The sequence below is a fragment of the Mchenga conophoros genome, linkage group LG14 (genome assembly GCF_057382185.1).
Source record: "Mchenga conophoros isolate Kocher_MC1m ecotype Shallow Benthic linkage group LG14, M_conophoros_male_GT1.1, whole genome shotgun sequence".
NCBI lineage: Eukaryota > Metazoa > Chordata > Actinopteri > Cichliformes > Cichlidae > Mchenga > Mchenga conophoros.
Genome location: NC_140539.1, coordinates 37157275 through 37178173, shown reverse-complemented (window position 1 = coordinate 37178173; position 20899 = coordinate 37157275). Strand labels below are relative to the sequence as shown.

Genomic DNA, 20899 nt, shown 5'->3' with positions numbered 1-20899 from the left:
ATTTTCTTGATTGTTGCAGGGCAGCTGAACTCCTCCACGACCCCATGAGTTTGGTTTGGGTAAGTAAAATGGCTTTGTGCGTTTGTGCGTGAGTAAGCTGTGTTGTCACGCATATGCTCGTAGAAGCGCCGTCTACAGTACGCAAAGTTTTAATGTGCAGTCGCTTTATGCATGAACAAATGCTTTATGAGGAGAGATCCTGCCACACACACACACACACACACACACACACACACACACACACACACACACGAGTCCCAGTGAGCGAGTCACAAAGAGGCTGCTTTGTTACTGAAGCCAGCTCGCCCTGTTCACTGGTTTTATTCCTTCACTCTGAATACTGAACATCTCACTGCCGTCATCCAAGCCAGGAAACCCAGGACTGCTGTGTGTGTGTGTGTGTGTGTGTGTGTGTGTGTGTGTGTGTGTGTGTGTGTGACAGTTGGTTTTTTTGAACAAATAGAAAATGTGTGCGAGTCATCCCTCCAGGCTGTGTGTGATGTAGCAGCATGCATCAGGAGAACAGGGACTTGTTGCCAACAATCAACAGGCTGTTTCCTCCATGTTTGTGCCATTTTTCTCTTTTTTAAATGCTTCATTCAGTAAACCTTACCACATGACTTCATGTTTGCAGTACTGACCCAGTGGAAATAAGTAAAAGTGTTTGGAGAAAGTGACAGCTGTATGTTCTTTTGCCTTTAAGTTTTCCTTATAAAACTGCCAACAGCCAAATGTCACCTGAACAAAGAAGGTGACACCATGATGCTCTTCTCTAATTCAGTCCCTTTTAATGCAGGCAGATGTTGGATGATGCTAGATTGCAACGTAAAAACAAAAAGATCAAAGCAAATCTAGAAAACACAGTGAAAATACGAAACAGCAAAAAGGAGGGATTTGTTGTTACTGGTTTCTGCATCTAGTTGTGTTGTATCTGCAGTGTTGTTGAATTGAAGAAGTTTTTTCAATTTGCTTTCGATCACTGTAGTGATCAAATTTGAGTTCTGAATAAGATTCCTTTAATGTGGCAACAGTTATGAATGGTCACAAATCAACCATTTCCAGCCACGACTGTCAACTACAAGTAGTGAAGTGTCATCACAAACCCAGGACACTCTTGCTGTGAGGTGGCAGTGCTAACCACGGCACTGCTGTGCTGTAATAGCTGTAATCTGCATTGATCCCTAAACAGTCACCACACCAACTTTCAAACACAGCAAACTGGTGTTTGAGTTAGAGATGCGCTGATTAGAGCTATCAGACGGTACTGTGGTGCAGTGGCTGGCACTGTTGCCCTGCAGCCAGAAGGTTTCTCGTTTCAGCATCCTGATTGGTTCAGGCCTTTCTGGGTGGAGTCTGCAGGTTCTTCCTGCGCTTGTGTGGATTTCTTCTGGATACTCTGCTTCCTCCAACAGTCCAAAAACAAGCCTGTTAGATTAAATGTGGAGACAGTTAGGTAAAGTGTTTAAAGTTCATAGAATGTGTTAAGCGTACCGTATTAATCTAAATAATAATTGTAAAATGTTTGAGCTGTCAGTAACAGAGAAGTGATATAAATGCTTGTCCATTTTCATTTTTTCTCCCATTTCTGATTATCTTCCTAAAAAATGAGATTTCATGATATACATGATTCATCTTCTTTAAATCTACGAGACATTGGCCATTCAGTTAAAATGTATACAGTATTCCCCCAAATTATTTTGTAAATGTTTGCATCATACTATCATACTAAGCTGTGTTTAGCTTCTTTTAGTATTTCATCTAAACCAGCTGCAACAGCAGAGCTGAGCTGATTGTGTTGAAGATGAATCCATTTAATGCTGAACAATAATTACTTTTATGGGAATCACTGCAGCACAAAAAAAGACTTCCTAATGCAAAGCTATTGGATCGATGAAACGGCAGATGGCTGCAGTGCAATCAGAATTATAATTAAAACAGAAACAGTCACAGCCCAGCGCATGTTCCATTTTGTTTCAGAGAAAAGAAGATACACTGGGTTTACATTAATCAAGGTGTTTACCCAGCGAGTGAATCAGCTGACAGCGCATCAGTGCATCTCTAAATTTAATCAATCTCTAACCTCTTATTAAAAAAGCAACATCAAGGAAGCCTTTTCTCACAGAATTCGTGTTTTCTTTCTTTATCATTTTACATCATCCTTTCGTTCATTTTTTTCATCATCCTTGTCTTCTTGGTCTCTCTGGCCTATACCGCCTCTGTTTTTCACCGTTTCTCTTTCTGGTTCCAGAACACTTGCTGTTATTTCAAAAAAGTAGTCAACCTCGTGCACTTTACATCCGTGATTATACTTCTCTGTCCTTCCTCCTTCTTTTCCGCCATCCCTGAAATGTAATGGAGACAGTGATTAGGGACAGCTCAAAGTATGAGATATATTTTTGACTGGGGAATCACCTCTAACGATGTGGGCAGCGGTCCAGTAGGATGAGATGCCAGTGAAAGTGGCCATTTCCTCTCCATTGTCGCACACATTGATTATTTTTATGCCCCGTTGAATTATCTCATCCTCATTAATACTTTATTACTTTCATTTGATCACATTTTATTACACCTCTGAGCAACATTTCTTCCTTCAGTCGATATGTCTGTTCTGGGTGTTTGCGTCCAAGCTTGTGCCCTGTGTGAGAGGTCTGTTTGAAATATAAATTAAATTTATCTGTGACTATCACTTCATTAACCCCATAAAGGTAAAATAGATGAAGTCTCTTTGAGTTAAAAGTGTGGTTTCTGTCCTTCTCCCTGTTTTGCAGTAGGTTGTAGAATGTTTGGATACTTTATACCACTTTGTACTTGATACCATAGGGGAAATTACTCTTGCAGCAGTAGCAGAACAATACAAACGGTATAATTTACAACAAAAATAAATTTTTTATAAGTAGAAGTACTATATGGCCTAAGTGAAGGCCTAATAATTTTTATATATGAGAGTGAGCATGTGCTGATGAGGGATAATGGATATATTGAACCATGGATGTCAAAGACGGTGCTGGCAGAAGGAAAAGACCTCCGAGAAGATTCATGGATGTAGTGAAGGAGGACATGCAGATGGTTGGTGTGATGCCAGTGATTGGGTGAGATGGAAAGAATTAAATAACAAAAAATAATAAGGTCCAACTGTGTAATATGGAATTCTAACAAGTAGTAGTGCAAATGACATTAAGAAATCTGTATATTATAAAGCAACATCAGCAAAAGGTTTAACACAGACAATTTTTACTTTTTAAAAATTTAAAGTGTTTTTAAAAAAATATGATCTGATTACTGATTCAATACATCCCAGTGAGTGCGGAGCGTGACTTTGAGACTGGCTCTAGAGCAACAGCATCAGCACACTAATATGTGTCCCACCTACACCAATATCTTTGGACTACAACAATATTCATTTCACAGCACAAAGCACCACTGCATGAGCATGTGGATATGTAACTTCATGCATTTACTCAACTGAAGCTCGCTTTAATGTTATTATACTCCAGGTATTTTTATTTCTTCTACTCTACCACCTTCCTGCATATAAGGCCACATAGTTTAAAGCTTGGTTTCTTCTTCTGTTGCAGATTTTAACATTTGGATTTACTCATGCAAGCTGCACTATTATTAAAGATAAAACTACCCAGTACTATACAAGTACTTAAAATCATCTCCAGCTGCAACATTAAAGAGAGATACACATAAATAAATAATTATGACCCGGTTGTATAATATTAATTTACGTGTTCCTGCATAATACTGAAGTACTATAGGGGTAAAGACACTGAATACTGCTTGCATTTCTTTGTAAAACATTTGTTGAACACGAAACCATGCTAGACTCTTGTTTATGCAGGTTACAGTAATACATCTGTATCGAGGCTTGGCCTGAAAATCGTACTTTTCGTTCCTACACTGGATTTCTATCTAAGCAGTTGTTCTGTTTTGCCGAGTGCCCCCTACTTTAAGTTTGAATGTGCCGCTCACTGACAAAATCCTGGGAATGGCTGAGACTATCACAAAATGTTTGTTTTAATCAAACACACGCCCACATTAACAAGGTTTTTATTAACTATGCAACATGAAACCTGATCCATCATGACTTCTGCTTTTTTTGGGGCCTCCTTGTAAACCCGTACCTCAAAGGCTGCCATTATATTGTGAGCCTTGAATCTCCACTGACTGCTTTCCTCTACAAAATGATTAAGATACATTCTAAGATTGTCCTTCGGTGTCCCTGCATCAGCCACCCCCCACGTGCAGCTTCCTTTAATCACGTACACATTGTTTGCCAGAGGTTTCATATTTCTATTGGCTTCCTGTCTGCCTGTTTGTAGAATGTAGATGGCAGCACCCGCGGGATTTGAACCTGTAACCTTGTTACCTCCAGGAACTAAATCCTGCCTCTGAGCCTGAATGTTATTACCCGACAATCCAATCCATTACTTTCACTGAACAACACAGACTGTTGCACACCAGTAGCTTCGGGATGCTGGGTGAAGATGATTGAAGCATAATCAATATTTTATTAGAAAGGCTGACACCCCCTCTATGTGTGAAAAAGACACAAAATCAATAAGGCTAGATTTGTGGCATGTTGGTCACAGGTCTTTGTTTGGATTCAGTCTTGGCAAAATCCTCCAATTCGTCCCATTAAAAATGTGAAAAATAAAATAATGTAACCTGTGAAACCAACTATTTACTATTTTAGTATTTATTAACAGTACAGCAGTGTGACAAAAGAGTCATTTGCCAAGTCATATAAAAAATTTAATGCAATAGTTGTAATATTTTAAAGACCATTTTGATGATTTGTTGAAGAATAATTTGGTTTTCTAGTGAACCATGTTATGTATACAGCAGCGATTTGTTTTGAGGCACAGGGTTATTTTAATATTTGTGCAATGAGGTATATTTAATGGTGTTGCATGCATTAGAAAGAGCGTGCATGGAATGAAAAGATAAACGGACAGCAATTTTTCTCCTGCTCCGTGTAAACATTGCTCGAAGCAAAGAAGTGAGTATTTTTCTGTAGCAGAGGCACAAAAACATCTCTTTGGTCGTTCCCAAACAAGCACAAATGTTACGAATAGACTTGAACTGGAGCCTCACATGAGCACAGTTGGTTGGCTCTCTGGAAGTTACTGCAGTCGAGACATATTTTCCATTTTATGCCTTTTACCAGGACAGACAATTTTATTTTACTCTAATGCCAAAACCTCTCCTCCTACCAGCATCAATTTGGCCATACTTTAATAGTTTGGGGAATATGTCTCCCAGGGAAGTGATAAGAAGAGACCAAAACAATCTGAATGTGGAGCTTACTGATCCCACAGTGAGAGGAAATCCTTCCCCACCTTTAATCTTGCTATTTTATATTATGAAAGAGAACAGGGAACGGATATTGTATTAAATGTGCTCAGAGTAAAAAAGCTCTATATACTGTACATAGCACTCCAGTCATGTATGCACAAGAATTCTCTTATGCAATTTAGTGCATGTATGTGTTGAGAGAAGATGTCGCTCATACTGCATACCTCTGCATTCTGCACATGTGAGCAGACTACAGAAAAGCGAGTTTAGAGGCTTCACGATGTGATTAGATGATAAATGAAAAGTATGTCTGTAGCTACAGTAGTCGATCGTTTTAAATGCCTTTAAGGAAATTCAACTATAAATGTATTTGCAGTCTCACTCTGACTGAAAGTGACGCATATGTCAGAGCTGTGGGCACTGGTAAAGCGATATTTCTGTAGTAGTGACTGTATCTTGCCTTTCTTCTGTAAACATTGCTTTTTGATTAATGTGTAGGTCAGTTCTGTTTGATTAGTCATTTTTAAAGCCAGGGCCGATTCTTTGTGTGATTTTTAAATCGTTTCAGCTGACACTTTCATTCTGTCACTCAGTCGACTGCAGAGTGACTTTTTTGTGCATCGTTGCAGATTATTTAAACTTTATTAGCGCTCAGTTTGACCAACTTCCTGTCACATTCCAAGCGAATATAACAGTCGAGCAGCAGATACCAGCATGTGTTTCCCACCATGCCGAGCCAACACACAGTGTGTGTGACATGAATAGTCCTGTGTCCATAAATGGTTCAGTGTTCCTGCTGTGTGTGGTCTCTAATGGCTTCTGCCTGGATACAGCGGTGGGTGGATGCTAAGGCAGAGGGGAGGAGTGTGTGGGTGGGTGGAAGGTGGTGAATAATAATTGGCTTTATATAAGTGGACCAAAGGAGAGTTGAAGATCCCGGCGTGTGCGTGTTGGAGAGACAGTGATGCATTACAAGTATATAAATGCTGATGACTTTAAAAGGACTTCGTCTGCACGTGTTTGTTTAGTAATGTCCATGTCACCCTCCAGTCCTGTGTCCCGTCTCACCCATTATGTTCTAAGTTTACCTGAATGAACTCCTTTGGTTCATTTGGTTTACTTGGTCTGAGGCACCAACACACACTGAGTGGTGTGTTGCTTGTAAGCTTACAGTTGAAGGTGGTAATTGGATGAAATTATGATCTTCAAGGTAAAATAATACATTCTGTTTGTTTTTCATTCTGTTATATTTCCCTTCTATCTTTCACTTCATGATAAATTGCTTTCTTTCCTCACCATCATATTTCCAACTGTTCCAGACTTTTCAGCCCACTGAATAGCTCTTATCATTTGATACACAATCACACCCACACCTCAGTCACCTGCTGGTCTGCATTCATGCTGCGTTTAACTTTCCAGCCACCAGAAGCCTTCTGTTTGTAACTGTTTCCCCATGTTTGACTCCAATGCTCTTATTTTTACTTTTCCTGAACATCTCAGGCTCTCTCTTTCTTTCTTGTTTACTCGTGATCACACACGATTTTTAAAAAGCACTCTGTGGAGCACAGTGGGGTTCATGATTTCATGTGTTCTGCAGCCTAATTGGAGTCTTCACACCATCCTTTCACACGGCTTGATTGACAGATTTATTATTTACTTAACAGATTCACAGTGACAGCTGTCATTGAGGAAGCCTTGGAAATCTTTGCTTAGACAAAAATGAACATGTTTAGGGCTCAAGAAAAAACAGTGTTTGGGACTCAGTGCCTTCTTTTACAGCAGTCACCAGATTATAGCATCATTTCATAGATGATAAGGGCACATTTATTCAGAGGTCTTAGTGCATCATCAGGATGGCTGATAATTCCTCCTTGTTGTCCCTTTTATTTTCTCAGTTTTTCTGCCACAAGCCTGATATCAAACTTTTCTCCTCTCCCCCCTCATTTCACATATTCCTCTATTCCTCCTTCCTTCACTCTGTTTGGTGACCATCACTTCCTCCTCCTTCTGTTATTTTTTCTTGTTCTTGCAGCTTATGATTTCACTCTTCTCTCCAAACTACAGCCTCCTCTGCAGAGCAGCTTTATCAGCCGACACCCAAAATCTTTTCCTCATCCTCTTCCATCCCTTCATCACTCCAGCTGCACAGTCCTAATGATGCTGGTGGGTATTAATCAGTCATTGTAAAGATGATGTAAACCAGTGTCAATAAAAAAATCAGGTTGAGCTCCAGACTGATATGCCTTTCTGAGAATGAACCTACTTTGTTATAAATGAAAAACACAGGAAATGAGCATGATTAATGTTTAGCATAAAAAACTGCTCCCATGAAGCTTCGACAACATGTCAATAAGACAAATGTGATATTTGCCAACAGCAACATTCCCCCTGTGTCAAAACCTCATGTGAGCCCTATGTGCTGGACACTAACACACATATATTTACGTGTGTAATTAAACTGAAAAATATTCTCAAAACTGTATCGTGATTTGTCAAGAAAAATTATGACGCAGCAGCGTTTATAACTGTAAATAAACGAAGGACATTTTTCCATCCTTGTTTTCTGAGCTACTGTCACTGATGACGGTGCTTAAACGGTGCTCGAACCGGTACTTAAAGAATGGAGAACACAAACTTTGTCCAAAAACCTCTCATGTTCAGCTGTTTTTTTTGTTTTTTTTTTGTAAAAAGATAACAATGTTAGCCTTTTCTGCAGCTATGGGGCATATATGGTATCACTCTTGGCTGGAAGCAGTGCTTAAACAATGGAAAAAACACAAACTTTGTCCAAAAACCTCTCATGTTCAGCTGTTTCCCACTTTTTCTTTGGTCATTTTAGCCTTTTTGGCCAGGGTGAAGGGAGCATCTGCCATCAAACAAGAAGACAGCCGCATGTAGCTATGATGATGTTTGCTAGTTCACCTTACATGCATTAATGTAATAACGTGGTTAGCCTACTCAACGTAAATTACACACGAACAACATTAAGCGACTCACGCAGAGAAGAACGGCTGCTGCTGCATCAATATCCTCATCATTTCTGCTACACTGGCAGGGCTACGGGCCAGGACTCTATTCTTCGGGTTTTTGGGGGATGTTGCTCCGGGTCCGATAATTGGCAACCCACCCAACGTGCACAGTGTGAGGTCTCGCAGCAAGCTATCAAATACGGCACATTTCTCGGCTTTTAAAAAAAACGCTATGCGTCGCCAGGTGTTTCATCGGATTCGAGGTGTTACCTCCTTTGACAGTATCACAGTATCAGCTTAAAGCACTTGTTGCTGCTGAGTTTGCATATTTTGCTGTGAAGTACAGCCAGACTTTTGACCGCTTCGCCTTGGACATTTTTAATCTGTAGCTCTGCTCTAACTGAACGTACGTACCTGGCCCCGCCTACTATCCTCGGAAACGTAAAATGATTGGCTAGAAGTGTATCACAGCTCAGGAAAAAAAAAGCACCGAAAAAAAGCACCGAAATAAAGCACCGAAATGTGCGCTGCTTTTCGGTCTGGTTACTACCGTTTATGTCAGAACCGGTGCCATCATGGCACCGGACACCGGTACCCATCCCTACTTCTTACTATGAATTATAGCTTTATGGTCCAATAGTAGTGTCAAAGCATAAATCAAATGTAAGCACAGAAGTAGCCCAGGTAGTATTTTTCCCTGTAAAAGTACAACATTGAAGACTCGACACCTTCATTCACCTTTTGCTCTTCCTGTCATGAAGTAAAGCCAGTGAGTGCTCAGTGCAAACAAGTCCTTTGTTTGCATATTGGTTTATTTTTGCCTCGAGAGGTGAAACACGTTTCTTGTTTCCACATTTAACGGACTCATCACTGGAGGCTGATACACAGCTCTTTCTCTCAGACATGCCCAGGGCTTCTGCACGCACTAGAAAACATACACACGGCGTTGCTATGGAAATGATATCGTGATTTGACATTTTAATAATTTTGTTATAACAATTTTATTATACTGTCCGGTGTTATTATGAACAATATGATATGGGGCAGTCATAGTCCTATTAAATATATAGTCATGTAAATTTAGGTATCCGTCTATTCTTCTGTTCACATAAAGGTTTACCTGTGCTTACCTGGTGCTTTCATGGGTTCTCTGGCTATTTCAGCTTCCTCCTGCAGTACAAACACGGGCTCATTAGGTTACTTGTTGTTTCTAAATTGGCTGCGGATGTGAAAGTGAGCATAAATGTTAGCTTCTGTTAGCCCTGTGGCAGGCTGGGGACTCTTGGATTTGCATTTAAAAACATAGATGCATTGTTGCATTTGAAGTTTGAGCTGCTGAGAAACTGAAACAATCTGTGTTGCTCTTCCTCAGGCTGTAGGAAAATGTGACTGATTCTTCATGTTTTCTTCACTTTGTGTAATTGCTGATTTCATGAACTCATTTAAGGAAAAAACAGGCTGCTCATTCAATGGGGAAAATAATTTTACCACATATGTGGCTTTTGTCGTTGCAGTGCTGCCAACCAATGAGCCGCAGCACATTTCACAAGTGTCCTAGAAGTGTCTCTCTGCTGCGTGTCCATCACAGCTGCACAGAGTGTGTGAGGAAGGCAGGAAGGCAGAGAGGAACAGCATAGGGAATGCTGTCAATTCTCAAAATAAAAGACCCTGTGCAGGCTGAAGGCTCTGCTTCTGAAGTGCTCCCAGTGTGATTTGAAGCCATGTGAAGTACGGAATAAACAGACGTCACAGGCACACACCAAGTGTATTTCAAGAATTAGGATGTTAATTCTTAGCTCTTATGTCAGATTACCTTGGTAATCACCAAATGAAGGCTGACTTTGGTGCTCAAGCCAGGCACCCCAGTACAATTCATTCAGTGAAGCAAAAAACCCGTTTAGCCTGATTCATGTGTGTCTCTGTTTGTGTGTGCACATCCCGAGCTTCTTGTTTCACATCTGAAAAGGTGACAGCTGATGTAGACTGCGATTACCAAGGAGCGGAGGTGGTGGTATTTTGGTATTTGATAAGCACACACACACAAACACATACACAATGTAATGAGGAGAGCATTAGCTGGCATGGAGGGAAGGCAGAGCCACTGTAATTATAGAGCGGCCAGGGACGGGAGATGGATGGCTCTCAGTGAGACACACAAACACACAATGAACTTTGTTAAGAGAAAAAGCGCGAGAGAGGCAGCGTCGCGAGAATAAAAAGGATGAGGAGAGGGGAGAGAGGAGAACTTTGCTCTTTTTTCCCTGAGTATCCACCATATTCCTTTATTGTATGCATGAGTGAGATTTTCTTATCTTTTTTCAGCGTATCAGTACAATGACAGAGTAAAGAGCATGATTTATGTTTCTGGTTAGGCACACTGTGCAGTCACGCAGCTCATTTCCTTTCTGTCACTAAGGTCTGATGTGCCAGCTGCTGTTTTGAGGCTGAGCGAATTAAATAAATTACAACAAATATGATTGTCAACGATTCTTTTGGGATTTGATCCCACTTTATAGTTAAGCTGTTAATGTGAGTTAAGCGAACTGATGTAAAATTCAGTCTTTACAAATTGCCCAGTGATCACATGGTGCCCGAATAAGCTCATCTGTCTGAACAAAAGAGAAACAGAAAATGTTTCTTTTTCTCATAGAACAGCAAGAATCTTTAGAAAAGACTAAGACGACTGAAATATAGTGCTTTTATGGTTTTAACAGCTCTGTGCTGTTACAGGGGATCTGTGAAGCTCATTTCTAGCTTTATATTATTCTTGGACTGTAGTCTTGGAGTAGGACAGCTTTGTATATTTTACAGTTAAAAAAAATGACAATCTAATACTGTGAAATCTTCAAGATGCAGTTTTAATCCAGCTTTCCTTTGATTATCTGTCTCTCATCAACAGAAAGTTTGAGCAGGTTGATAGCACTTCTGTGCTCACAGCCAAAGATGACTATATTAGGAACATCCTCTCCTGCTGAAATTAGTGAGAGCCAAGAGTAGAAAATACCACGTGAAACCGAGTGTTTGAAACAGTCTGAAGGCTGAGCCTTTGGCTCATTACATTGGGCCGATTCTCTGAAATTGTGTCCTGCTTTAATATGAACATTTGCCACTGGAAAAGAATAGAACTAAAAATAAGGAAAATACACCAATAACTTTAAAATGTCATCATGAAATGGGCAAATATTGATAAGTAAATGCAGTGGATAAATGCAGCCTCTCTTGTGGTCATTCCACAAACTTTTACCTGTATTTACCCAAAACCCTGTTCAAAGATGACAAGTCTGTCAAACAGAAACCAGAAGCCTTTGTTACCAAAAATCTTTCCCTTCCTCTTAAAGATTACTTTAGTGCATTTATCCAATATTAGAAATTTACATTTTATTAATGCTGTTTTAGATACGTTACCACTTATGATAGTGGCATACCCTTTATCAGTATTTCTATTAGGAACCTTTATAGTTACAGTAACTGCATAAACACACAAAGTGCTCGCGCCTCACTGAGATGGCAAACAGACCAAAACATATTTGTTAGATCTGCTGAATACTTACTGTCTCTTATACGTGGTTGGTACGCAAAAATCCAGCCTCATTTGTTAAGTTCAGTGAGTCAATAAATGTGCACACATAGTTCAGACACTACAAAATATGTAACACGCCAGATGTAAGAAGGCATTTGTTATGTGTGTCAGAACAGAAAGTTGCTGAATGTCGACAGCAGGAAGATGATGGAATGGTCTCAGCCTGGTGCACCAACGTTAAAAGTCTTTAAACTTTGACTCATAAGTCATCCACCGCATGGCGGAGGGAGTGACCTGGCAGCAGAGCTGGCGGAGAGGAAGAACATCCCTTTGCATTTTCAGCTGCAGACAAAGGTGTGAAAAAAGTGGTACATCAAAAAATATCTGGAGAAGCAAATATCTGATCTTTTTTATCCTAGTGTAGGTAAAGGCAAAAAATGGTCTTAATCATTTCTGAAGCATGTCTGCAGTAGACGTTAACTCTGCTACTCTCATATTACTCTCATATTTGTGAGATACAACTTACTTACTTGGTTGTCTTCGGCAAAGACGTGCAGAAATGGCCACTCATCTTTAATACAGCATTACAATTGGAGCATCACAGAATGTTTTGTATTTCTGTAGACCTTATGACAAACCAAGTATCAAATTACAGCATGTCCTCTGCACCCATCCTGTCACTGGTAGATATTGTTGCTCTATAGAAAGCTAATAATAATATAATAGAACACAGTGTGATAAACATGAATTACAATATCTTTGTGAAATAATTTTAGAAGCACATTTTTTTAATATATTAAAGCTGTTTGCTTCAAGTTGGAACTCGCTGCATTGATACTATTTTAAGTTCTAGGCCTACAAAATAAAAAATCTCAAGTTATATATTATTAACAGTAAATTCTCCATTTTAACCATGAACAGCTAGGAGTGTGTTTTGGGAGAGCTTTTCTTGTCCCTTGTTATTAATTTATTTGGCATTATTTTGTTCCCAAAGCCCATCTTTAAATTAACCGTGTTTCTTCTGTCTGAATATTTTTCTTCATTTTCTGATTCCTACTATTTCAATTCACATAATGTGTCTGATGTGTTATATTACTGCTATATGTATAAATATGCCTCAGAGCTAGGCTGTGTGTAGTGTTTATTGGTTCACATATTAAAAAATGAGAATATTCCTTCTCAGCTCTACAAAATAATAGCTGATATGTTAATACCCTTAAAAATGGTCACACCTCAAGCTGAGAGTCAGTTTAATGAGGTTGGGTATGCACAGCTACACAGACGTCACATTCGTAACAGAGTCGCAGAGAAGGGCCCTATAAATAAAAAATGTAAAAAAACATTTTTAATATACAGGCGTCCATTCTAAAATGACCTGAATTGCCTTCATTGTCATTGTTAATACATAAAATGAAATCAAAATGCTTCTCTACAGTGCCACTGAAGACACATGATGTTGATTGGAACATGGATAACTAAAGCATACAATAGAATCTATGATAGATAAAGATGTGAAAACCCTGTATGTATGTTAACAAAGTACAGGAGCATGGCAGGAAGATGGGTGGCAATTTAGTGTTTTTTCTTATTTAGCATGTTTATTGCATGGGGGAAGCAACTGTTACTTAATCTGGATGTGTGTACTCTGGTTGAACTGCAACATCTGCCAGAGGTTTAACAGTTCAAAGAGATGATGGCTAGGGTGGGTGAAGTCCTTAATGATGTTGGCAGCATGAGATGACAGTCAACTCCAGAGGATGTTGTGGGCAGTCAGTGATTTTCTGCAGTCTTCCTTATCCGCAGCCGAGCAGCCTGCATACCACACAGACATGCTAGTAGCCCTGTTAGCATGTTAGCTAATGGCCACCCAGTAGAAGACCACCAGAAGCTTTCCCTCTCTGTGTTGCGTCTCCTGGGCATACTCAGGAACTGAGCGTGCTATTGATAATTCGAGTAGTGCTGGCTGACCACGAGAGGTCCTCAGACACGACAACCCCCGAGACCTTGGATGCCTGCACCCTCTCCACACATCTCCCCGTGGAGAAAAGGGCCAGAACAGTGACTTATTTCCTCCTATAATCCAGTACTGACACTGACAGTCTTTTTAATCCCATCCCTCTGGGCTGACTCATCTCCTCCTGTGATCAACCCAATGACAGTTGTATTGTCAGCCAATTTAATTATGATGTTGGACAAGTGGACCGGTATGCAGTCATGAATGTACAAGAAATAGAGGGCTGGACTCAGCACACAGCCTTGGTGTCCACTAGTGCTTAGTATGATGGAGGAGGAGAGGTGGGGTCTTTTTATGACTCTCAATGGGCGGTTAGTGAAGAAGTCTTTGATCCAGGGGCACATGGAGGGGTCTAAGATGTCACTGATCATGATACAGATTATGATTATGATACTAATTCCAGTCCTATACTCACATAGCTTTGTGTTCTAGGTGGTTTAGTTGCCATGGATTACTATAGCAGCAGCATCTTCTGTGGGTCGGTTAGCTCTGTAAGCACACTATGTGGGTCAAATGTGGGACAGTGGTTGGTTTTAATGTGATGCAGGACTATTTCCTCAGAGTACTTCATGATCATTGGCACAAGTACAATGGGTCTATAATCAATTAAGTCCACAGATTGTGGCTTTTGGTGAACAGGGATTACGATGGCTGGTTAGCGCATGTCAGGGGCCTTTGCTAGGATTTGACTGACCTTAGCATACACATCATATCCTGTTCCTGCAGTGTCTGTCTGTTTGTGTGTGTTAATGTCTTGAAGGCAGCCAAGTCATGAAATTGAAGCATCTATTAGCCTCAAATCAAGCAGAGAAGTTATTTGGCTCTGCCCTGTATACCACACTTTATACTCCACCCTTTATAGGTGGTTATATCCTGTGCCCCTGCCTAACCCTCATGTGTGAGGTGGTCTTCAATCCTGCTTTTCTAGGCCCTCTTTGCCTCCTTTATGCCTCTCTTTGGGTCAGCTCTCGGTCTGCTGTCTAGGGTTTTATCACCTAACCTGAAGACAATATTGTGGTTTTTGTGCGCTTTGCAACACAAGAACAGCACTTCCCAATCAAAAGCCTTGTATTGCTCATCCTAGCCATCTGCTGTACTGTACAAGGAGTTCCCTTTCCTTAAAAAGAGACATAAGAACACCGCCACTGGTTTATCAGCAGACACTGAATCAATTCAATTCAAATCAACATAAATTATATTCCCACAGAGAACACATAACAATAAAAACTTGAAAAACTTGACTTGAAACTTTAATTAAACTGAAATGCAATGTATATCAAAATATTATTTTACCAATCAAATTAAGAGCAATAAAAGTATAAACTATGAGTCATGAGTGAAAGAATAAAAAGATCAACCTCAAACACTCAATAGTTGAAATGCAGAATGATTGAATGAATTAAAATAAATATAAAATAAATGACCGCTAATATGATTAGAAAGACACAGAAGCTTGATGATAACACTGGTATCAAAAAGAAGGTAAAAAGAGGCCATTTTTCTTAAAATAACCCAGGTGCATTCCTTATGTTTGCATGAAGAACACAAACAAAAAGTGAGCCCAACTGATTGACAGGGTGCAGGATTTTTTGCGTGACGTCTTTAAAGTGCAACATAAACACATAAAACATCTACTCCAGCTGCTGCTTCACCATGGACATGGAAGTTATAAAATAAACTGATTTTACAGCTCATCACCCCACCATCAGGGGTAGAGACACGTGGAACCTAAAAAAGAAGAAGTCAAGCTATTTTAAAAGGATGCATTATCTCCCCAGGGGATACAGATGGTTGATCACAGTCAAGCTTCTTGGATTCATATTAGAAACCATTTCACCTTATGAGGGTCCTGTGTGTTTTCATGCATGATGCAGTTTGGTCAGCCCACCGGAGGCAGACAGCAGCAAAGATTTTATTATCGGTTTTGGACGACACACGGCAAGTGATGGTAAAAACAACAAGTGGCATGTCAACAGTAAAACCATTCGGCCCTGCAGGGATTCAAATGTATGGGGTCAGAGTCATTGGGTAAATTCTGCTTTTCCTTCTCTTTGCTTTCAGTATTCACAGAATGATCTAAAGAGACAGAAAGCTCATCAACCTGCTGAAGATGAATTGATTAATAAGGGAGATCTGAAAGTGCTCTTTATGGCCATCATTAATAGTTTTTGTTGACTTGAGGTTCACAAGAGCTTCAAATAGAGGAGATATGTTTGTTAAATTTCAGAACACTTTGGTTGGGCAGCAGGAATTATAATTTTATACCAGAAAACATCAGAGTACTCTGAGACATTAGTTTGAAAATTTAAAGAGTCACAGTAAATGTGAGGAGTATGAAGACGACGGTGTAGCTTTGGTTCACATGGTTCCAAATTCTTTGCTCCCAAGAATATTTTTCTGTATGATTTTAGGTTTTTTGATGAAATTTTCTTTTTTGTTATTATTATTATTTGTAAGGTGGGGTTTTTTTTATATGAGATGCTAAATTTTTACAGTTGATTGTTATCTTTTGTTACAGTTTCTCCATCATTGTTTCTCTAAGGGCCGTCTGCCCAGGAACTACATGTGCAAACCAGCTTTTAGCTACAAATGTTACACTATATCATCCATCCATTTCCCTGTGGCTCAGTCACACTGGCGTGAAAATGGGATAGCAGGCTCCTTGCCACTCAGAAGGATATGACTGCACTTAATTTTTTTTGACAATGGTAAATAGTTGTGGTCCCACAACTACTTACCTCACCCTCTGGGCATTGTCCAATCCATCTCTAAAATTATTTTTAAAGACAGACACAAACACTTAGCAATTAACATGAGTTATTCTGCAGCCGGGGACTCAACTCAGCTGGTTGCATTGTGGTTATATTCCCATTTAAAAGTAAGGTTGCTAACCAACCTAACAATCATGTCTTTGGGGGGTACCGGAGCTGCAGGAACAACATGCAAACTTCACACACAAAGGTTTCAACTGGAAGAGTCCAACCAGGAATCTTGTAACTGTGAGGAGACCATGATAACCACAGCATCTCCACTGGTATATGTGTTGTGTTGTTGTTGAGGGAAGGCAATGATGCAGAAACTGTTCAATCCAGGTTCCTGTACTAAGTGTCTCTACAGGGAATGAACACTAGCATTTTATACATATAATTATGTTCCCAACTCATTCTGGAAACATCGCAGTGTGATTAGAACAGCTTCCTGTCCAGGGTCCTGCCTTTTATTCAGTGTCAGCTGGGTTGTTCTGCTGAGTAGCAGTTAAAAGGACGATTAATGTCTCTGAAAATCAGGCTTTCCAAACAGTACTGTCATACCTTTGGATGAAACTCAAGGTTGACTAAATGACGACAACAAAATAATGACACATGATTTCATCTCTGACAACAATTCTTATTAACTCAACTGTGTCCTTGTGAAATCTAAGGGGAAATCAGTGAAAGTGAAGCATCTGTTTGGGCTGCACAGCTGGAGCGTGTCGATGACGGTTTTTAATATGCTCAAAAAGTCTATTTTTAAACCGCTTCCATGTGTTTGCTCTGTGCAGTCGCTGTGAACACACTGAAGTTGAAGTCAGATGTTTGTCCTTGAATCTCATTGCCATCAAATCATCCGGCAGCTAATCCGTCGTGTACTGAGGTTTGATGGCCCAGTCACTGTGTTTCAGTCTATCTGCCACACTCAAAGTGTGTTCTCTTAATAAAGTTAATAATACGTGTTAAACAATGGCAGGTCATTAAAAGTCAAACAGTGATAACTGCAGCAAATTACCGAGATGCACATAAACATGAACTTGAGGACGGATCCCTCCAGGTTCCTTCCATTTGTTTTCCAATTAAAAAATTTTTTCAATTTTATTCAACTGTAATGTTTATACATTGTAAAACCCCTCAAGGAACATTTAATTCATCATATTAGCGCCTATAAAACTGGCTGAGCTTAACTGCTGCCCTGATTTTAGTTATAAACCTCAGCACGGTCACCTTCTGTTTCAGCATGAACGCTTCCTCGTGTTTTCCCGCTGGCTTATGTTTGAAGCAAACATTTATCTGTTTACAGTCACTGAGAAAAGCAAATGTGTACTTATTCCGACACTGTAGCTTAACAAACAGCAGTAAACAAACTCGATTATTATTTAATCACAGAGCTTTTTGTGATTTTGTTTTTTTCCTTTGAGTATTTTTCAGTGTAAATGTTAATAAATTCCTTTCACATTGTTAAGCTTTCCATTGTATACAATACAAATGGCCTCCCTTAGAAAATTAAAGTACATGTGGCACGTCATGGCTTCCACTGTTAAAACAAATGTGGTAACAGATAATATGGAAACAAGAATGTAATCACTCCTGCAAAATCCAGATTTTTATTTCCCTTCATAGGTCTTGTGTGCATCAGAGTTTGTTTACCTATCTACGAGATCTTGTACATGCAAGTAGCACAGCAGTCGACCTATATTATTTAATATTTAAATAGTTTTCTGGTCCCAGATTTTCAGTTTTAGCAAATAGTAATATAAGATGTGTAATTTGCATTTTGCAGCCCTCGTCCTGGTTATTACATTATAACATTAATTACACCATTATAATACACCAATTACACTCAACTGATATTTTCCTATTATTATGAAGTTCCTACAATAATTCAGTGTATTATAACTTTGATGCACAGATATTATCATTTTATTGTTAACAGGTTATCATTTTCAACCCAAATATTGCTGTACTGTTCCTAATTATTAATTATTGTTGATACAAAATCATTAAAAAATATTACTTACATTTTACTGTGGTAATCAAGTGGTAATTACATGCTGTTTCTTCATTGTTACCTTCATTACCACATTATTTCTGAGCTATAACAGAAAGTGGTGCCAGAAAATGAAGGTGTTGATAGAAGCTGTGGGGCAAAATGTTTCTTGGTTGTGTTATCAAAGCTGCAGAAGAGATGGAAAGATATGAGCACACAGAGGGAGGGGACGCTCTGGGCGTGTAAGTAAAAGTGTTATTTTTAGTTTTGTCCTATATTTTTCTCTGGAGTTGATTTCATGTTTACAGTTGTAAGAAAATTTTACTGAACACAAGATACAAGAGGAGGAGCTGAAGGGAAAGAAAAGCAAAGCAAAAGAGATTTTAAATTAATTGGATAACATTCCAGGTATAAACGAGCCTTACTGAAAAAAGCCACTGATTCATTGACTAGTAACAGTGATTCAGGTAGATCACTTTGAACCCTGGGCAGGTCTCAGGTCTGTTGCAGGGCCCTCTATACCTTTGGATAATCTCAGTGTGCTCTGAAGCAACTGAGAAGGATGATTGTCACTTTAAATTTGTCTTTTATAACATTTTTAATACAACCTGATGTTCAAGTGTTACATATTCACATATTCCAGCTATGTGAAGCAGGAAACTCGTGTTCCCGTGAATACAGCTGAACAGCTTGCTGTTAACACCACACAGACACACATTAACAGCATGATTGTCAAACTGCAGGAAGTCACAGCAAATGTGACACGAAAGAGCAGGTAGAAAAATATTAAATGAAGCTAATTTTATTTTGGTTAAATGAATCAACTTTGCTCGACTCTGTTAGGTTGACATTAAAATTCTGTCCACATGCACGCAGGTAGTTTGGTAATTGTCATTTCCCCCAACATTTTGGCTTTTCATCCGCACATTGTGGAGTGGCTGTAGTTGTGGTTCGATCCCTGGCTACTCCATGCCACGAAATAACCTTGGGCTAGAAACTCAACCCCAAGTTGTTCTCTTCTTCTACTCAAGTAGAGTAGAAAAGCGCCATATAAGAACCAGTCCATAAGAACTCATTACATAAATGGCATTTTAAATCAGGGAGTCAAAGATTCAGTGTTTTAAAGATGTGCCTGTTTTATCTCCCTTTTTTTAATCTCAGATGCCAGTGCGCTATGTCAGTGTTTGTAGGCTCTCAGCAGACGAACGCATAAGAAAGGGAAATTTGATTAGGAAATGCCCAGCAGCTGTGCCGGTCAGCTGCTGCTGCTCGCCGAGCCAGTCGACTCCATGTTTCTCCCTGCAGCTAAGAGCAATCTCACACTGCTTCTGCATCCATGCAGTTCTTTAGCAACTCTACCTTAACGTTACAGGTTGCTCAGATAGGCTTTGTGTTTGCAGCCGTGTAAGCTGCTAATTAAAGCTTAATTAGCTCCAGGGGACTTGTGAGCTGTGCAATAATGAGCATGCAGAGGTTTGTTGGTCTGTATGTCTGTAAATATTTTTGTAGTCCTGTCTATCATGGTTTGCATATGTGCTGCATGCTTGCACAACAGCTTGGATATGAAATTGTGACTTCATTCACTGGTTTTAGAATTTGGATCCAGAATTCTTTTGAGATGTTAGTGCCTTGGCTGCTGCCATGTTTGTGTTTTAAAGCCAGACATGAGCATAATTAGACAAGAGGGTGGAGTGTTGACTAATCAGCTAATGCCCTTTAGCTTCGTTAGTAAGGCACATCCATGACCTGTAATGCAACACAACATAAAACCTAAGGTTTTTAAGTGAAGTCAAAGTCATGTGTTATAACATTTTGCTTTCTCGCTTTCGTAGTTATAAATCTCTTGAGGAAATTAAAGGTTAATGGCTGTTTGCGCAAAACGTGACCTTTATTTGCAGGCCTATAATAGTATTGCATAGAGTAATGAATGACCTATACTACTTGTAAGTGCAACTTCAGTATGGATACTTTTAGAGCATAAATGCTACCCCGTATACCTGCACATGGACTCTCAGTACCATAAATCAAGTCAGTGAGTTAAAGCTCACTTTGGGCACGTATGGTGTAAAAAGTAAGTGTCTCGTAATAATTTACCCAGTTTGTGTTGACAAGAGATCCACCCAGTATTTGCAAGCAGCTGCTCACTGCAGTCTCTAGACTGAGTGCAACATATTCAGTTAATAAATCCTATAAGGTAAGGGAGTGTATCCTTTTTGCTAATGAAGCCTGCTTACCACAAGCCTCCTGCTCTGTCTCCTTGTAATCACTTGATTTCTCAAAATACATCTACAGAAGTATAAGTGCAAAGATCAATCCCACAAAACAAGAAAAATCAATATCGAACCCTTAAAAAAA

The 20899-nt window shown here is 39.5% G+C and overlaps 1 protein-coding gene across 3 annotated transcripts in view; it reads left to right on the top strand.

Moving 5' to 3' along the window:
• The window catches only part of slc8a2b (solute carrier family 8 member 2b), a 200380-nt gene that overhangs the window by 62069 nt on the left and 117412 nt on the right, over positions 1-20899 (top strand). For all 3 annotated transcript variants that reach the window (XM_085244319.1, XM_085244317.1, XM_085244318.1), the window contains one exon: positions 20-59. The gene's annotated coding sequence lies outside the window, so the exon portion shown is untranslated. The remainder of the gene's footprint in view (positions 1-19; positions 60-20899) is intronic.